Source organism: Athene noctua, chromosome 8 (assembly GCF_965140245.1).
Source record: "Athene noctua chromosome 8, bAthNoc1.hap1.1, whole genome shotgun sequence".
In the NCBI taxonomy this organism is placed as follows: Eukaryota; Metazoa; Chordata; class Aves; order Strigiformes; family Strigidae; genus Athene; species Athene noctua.
Window position 1 is genome coordinate 8,008,275 of NC_134044.1, and position 5,632 is coordinate 8,013,906.

The following is a 5,632-nucleotide window of genomic DNA, read 5'->3' on the forward strand; positions in this document are numbered from 1 at the left end:
GAAAAAAAAAAAAGTTATTTCTGAGTGAGGAAATGAGATTGAGAGAATGATTTTAAAAGTCCAAGGTAATATATATCCAAAGGTTGGGAATGTTTGCCCTCTCTCAGACTCAGATTACTTCCTGTTCCCTATCAGCAAATGTATTTGACAACAGAGGCATCCATGTTATTTAATGTAGCACTTGAAAATGGTCTTTTGAGGACATTATAGTTTTTGTATCTCAAGCACCACAGGTTTTAGGGCCTGCTGAAAGAGAGGTACAGGAGAGAACCTTTCCAATGTTAAACAGGGGATACTTAAGAGGAGGAGGTACATCATTTTGAATTGTGTGTAGCTAGGGTAGAGGTGTATTTATTCTTGCTATCCTCAGAGACACACTTAATATAACACTGAGAGCAGTCTAATAAATCAGCCTATCCAACTGGATTTTCTGAACCTGGTATTATGTTAATGCAATAATTCAACATTTTATTAACCTGGGAAATTGCAGAGTTCACTTCTGTCTGCTCAGGCCAGAACTCTCTCAGGCCTCTTGGAACCTACTGGAAGATAAACACGACAAATACATAAATAATGAAAAAATCCGAGCTCATCTACTCAACCAATGGAAAGTTTACTCATTTTTTATTTCACAGAACTGAACTGGGGAAAAAAAAAAAAAAAAACAAAAAAAAACGAGGCCAGGAAAAACGGACAACTTCTGCTACTACAGTACAAATTTTTCTGATGACTTCAGGGTGCTGCAACCTCTGCAATGCTACAGTGTCCTTCTCATAACAGCATGGAAGAATGGCAGGGTGATGACCCTCTTTCTTTCACACATACCAGAAAGTCTCACAATTCAAGATCTCAAAGTTGCAGAATTTGGGGTAACAATCACTAGACTTTACAGTGCAAAAAATTAGAGGAATAATAGTTTCTGCACCTTTCTTTGTCATTACCTGCACAAAGACCAGAGCTAATCTGAGCCTTTAAAATTTGGAAAAGCTACCTTACCTCTGGCAAGTCCATACAACTCATATATTTGAAATTTCCCTCAGACCTACTTGTAAATTATTTTAATACACCGGGGGGGAAAAAAAAAAATCTTTTATGCATGGTATAGTCACATTTTCATTATTTCAATTTCCTTCCCTGGTTACAAGGAAACGCAACTGGAAAGCAGAGTTCTTCAGTGAAAAGCATTTTCAGGGTAGACCCTGATCAACCTTAACCACAACTTACATGATCAAAAATTTACAAAAGTTTTGCACAAAGGGCTGGATGAAACTAAGTATAAATCATATAACATTAATCTCATCAACCAATAAAAGCAATGTTTAGCCAACTGTATCATTAGTCAAATTTCAGATGCAAACCTTCGTGCTCAACAAATAAGAATAATTCTTCTTTCGAGGGCTGTTTTCTCACCTCCTGTCAATGTGAGATTAGTCAGCATGACATTGATTGGAGATATTGAAGGTGCCAGAAACTTGGAAAGGGAATGGATGACGATTTCATGGTAATTGAAGACTAATTATACTTATCTCACAAATAATCCCATGCTCAATGTTTCTTTAACATAAAAAAGGGAATAGACAAAACACCCTCCATTTTTCTTATCATAAAACCTGATGAACACTTGGTAAAAATAGACATATATCTATATATCTCCTCCAGGCTACTTCATACAGTCCTCTCCTAACTCCTGCCTACAGGTTACATAGAATATATACTCCATGCTCTGGACTGAGTTCTGCTGGGCACAGGGTACCTAGAAAACAGATGTTGCAATACCATGTTCTGTGAAATGCACTGCTCCGTTTGTTATAAATTCACTTATCCCAGGGACTGTACGTGTTACCCAGGGCAGATATGAGTTTAAAAAAAACCTGTATGCGGCTTTCTCTTCAAGAGGCAGGCATAACCTACTTTCTCTTATTACTTTTTACTTTTGAAGGTAAATAACCTCAACTAGAAAAATCTGAGAGCACATTGCTTGGCTCAGTTTATTGGCTAGCCAGGCTTGCTAAAGAATATGTTTTAATAGGCTACCATCTGCAACCTTCCCATTATAGTCTCTTTTCCAGGATGTGTGATATGTGACAACTTTGTTAAATGCATATAGGAGTAATCTACCATGCAACATTATTTCAGTGACACATGCTGGAATTTAAAATATGCCATTCCTTTCTAGAAAGAAAATGACCATAATTTCAAGGAGGAAAGTAATACTGAGAGTTATGATCTATTATGATGTATTTGAAGATAAATTTAAGTCCTTAAATTAAAATCAAATTAATTTTGTAGTATCAGGGTCACTCAGAGGAAGGAGATGATGCAAAAAGAAACAAAAATTTCTATGCACTTGGAACTTCCCTAACAAATCTTTCTCACTGTTGCAAGGGCCTAAGAGCTCAGTGTTTTAATTCTCTTCTTCCTCCCACAGCTACTAAAAACGGGGATGTCCATTAATGCATAGAATCATAGAATGGTTTGGGTTGGAAGGGACCTTTAAAGATCATTTAGTTCCAACCTCCCTGCTGTGAGCAGGGACATCTTTCAGTAGGTCACATTGCCCAAAATCCCGTCCAACCTGGCCTTGAACCCCTCCAGGGAGGGGGCAGCCACAACTTCTCTCGGCAACTTGTGCCAGTGTATCACCACTCCAAGAATTTTTTCGTTTGTACTTTCAATGTCATTGTCATTTCTTCAGCATCTTGGTTTTTAGAAGTCATGGGACTTGACACTTCTCCCCAGAAGTGCACCTGAGCACTTCATTAACAATACGTAACATACTTTTTTACTGTCTTTTACTGTACTTTAAGCTGGTGCAGGGTCTGGAGCACAGGTCATACGGGGAGCGGCTGAGGGAACTGGGGGGGTTTAGTCTGGAGAAGAGGAGGCTGAGGGGAGACCTCATCGCCCTCTACAGCTGCCTGAAAGGAGGTTGCAGAGAGCTGGGGATGAGCCTCTTTATCCAAGTAACAAGCGACAGGACAAGAGGTAATGGCCTCAAGTTGTGCCAGGGAAGGTTTAGACGAGATATTAGGAAGCATTTCTTTCCAGAAGGAGTTCTTGGGTGTTGGAATGGGCTGCCCAGGGAGGTGGTGGAGTCCCCATCCCCGGAGGTGTTCAAGAGTTGGGTCGACTTAGTGCTTAGGGACATGGTGTAGTTGGGAACTGACAGTGCTTGGTGAATGGTTGGGCTGGACGATCTTCAAGGTCCTTTGCAATCTATCTGATTCTGTGATTCTGTGAATTAGAGAAGCAGAATAGGGAAATACTACACTTTTCCTCAGTCATTCAGGATACATCTAGGAAAGAGATATATCATCTCTCCTCTTAATTTTAGGAGGATTTCTTTGTCTTGCTTGTGTTCTGAGGTCCCAAATCTAGAGATAAACTGCAGAGGTGTGGCCTAGCCCTGTTAAACCCCCACTCCAAAGCTTATTCACTCACACCACTGTTGTCATGAGGCTACTGGTGAGCTTGAAAATAGATCTAATAACAAAGACTTAGTAGATTGGCTTTAGAAATACAACCACCATTCTCATAAATGGAAACTAAACTGATTTGTACCTACTGAGGTCTTACTGTTCTCAAACTCATTACTCATTTCAGTGACAGAGATCTTTTAGCCTTCCACAAAATTAGATAGATTTCTTTACCAAAGTAGTTTTGTATGTATTTTTAAAGGTTAATGTTCTCTTTTGAAATACATATGTTAATGTGGCCTAGCACATGTGTCTCTGTTCTTCTATTTCTAACACTTCAACCCTGAATTTCATTGAAACATGACAATATTCTACCCCTGCTAAAATCTAGATGAATAAACTAGAGGTATTTGGCAACAATTACCAAATGATGAAACAAGTCAGCCCATTGTATTACACAGGAAGAAAGTAGATTTAATTAAAATGTCGTTCCTTGGATATGTGCAGAGATTTATCAGCCATAAACCAAAATAATAGTTTTGGAGTTCTGTGAAAGTAGACAAGCTGAGAATATAAGATTGTACAATGTATGAGAAGAAAAAGGAAAGAAAGAATTATAACAGCAATATGATGTGTTGCTAATTTAGTACAAATTTTGGACTGATAAGATGCTTTGTATTTAAACATCTAATTTCCTTCACAATAGTATACCAAGGAATACAACAATGAGCATTCACTGAAGGGGATCTGTTCATATCATTATGATACCTGCTTCAGAACTAATCTCTCTGAAAGAGATGCCACAGACATTGGAGTAATCCAACAGATCTAGACAATATTTGAGGTGGAGCATTTGTGAAGATGTGATAGGGAAAAGAAATATATGGATATGTCAAAAGAGGTTATGGATATGTGAGAGGAGGGGGTTAGGGAGGATTGTTTTGAAAACTCCTCTAAAATATTGATCAGTAACTAATCAAAGCAGGAAACCTCATGAAGGAGGTTCTGCGTGGATGGAAATACCAAGCCTGGAAAAAAGCAAATGGAAAGATGTCTACCTGAAATTAAACATTCAGCTCAGTGCACAGACAGCAATGACTGACAAAATTTATTTCAACCACTTATTCAAACTGAACAGACCTTGTGGCCAAATTTCCCACTTTGTAGATAAATGGACTTGGAGTAAGAGTGTTACACTTTGCTGTCTTTTGGTCGTGAAAGGACTGATCCAGTTCTTATGTTTGATTTTTTTTCCCCCCTCAAGCTAAAAATCACAGTTTAATTTATAAATATATATATGAGTATTTACATGCTAAATTCTTTCATCCAAAGACAGGAAATTTTCACTTTGATTCCAAAGTGAAAGCAACAGTCTCAATCAGAATTTGCTTGTCCATTAAATATTTCACAAAAATATGGTATTGCTAGCATCCATGAGTTAGAGCAGAAGTTGTTCCAAGTTTTCAGCACTTCTTGTGATAAAGTGCGAATGTGACCTGAAAATCCATTACACTCTAGGCTTCTTACTAGATAATGATGTTACAGGCATTGACTTAGTATTTTCAAATCCTATTTTGTAATATCTTATTTCTTGAAATTACACTTAGGTTTCGGGTAGGCTTTTCCTTTTCAACTTACAGAAAGCAGCTTTCCTAAGAGCTTTAAAAATTATTTCCTTAATAGCTCTATTTCCTTCCTTCACAGATACTAATTAATTTTTCACTGGCTTGCAACATGACGTTTCATTGCAGAAACAACTGGTCAATAATCGAGCACAGAGAATCTACTCTGCTAGGTGCTGTGGATGAATCTGATGATGAAAACAGTTTTCCTGAAGGAAAAAGAAAATGTAAAGGACACTATAGCACTTCACACTGACATTCATTTTCTCATCCCATTTAAGTATGCAGATCTCAAAGTGCACCAGGGAGATAAAAATAGGATTTATGTTGTGAAACTTGGAGTTAAAGCCAAGGGCCATAATAAGACAAAACAAACTCTGAAGCTAAGTTAATCATCTGGCATTAAAGAAAACAAATGGTGTAAAACAAAATAAAAACTTCAAGTCAGAATGGTACTTGACCAAACCAATCAGTCACCCCGGGAAAACATATTTTTTAACATTAACTGGACAAAGTACTAACAGGGAGTTGGACAAAACACTTCCACTTAGAAGCTCTTCCCTACCATATGAATTAAAGTACAAGTGACATTAG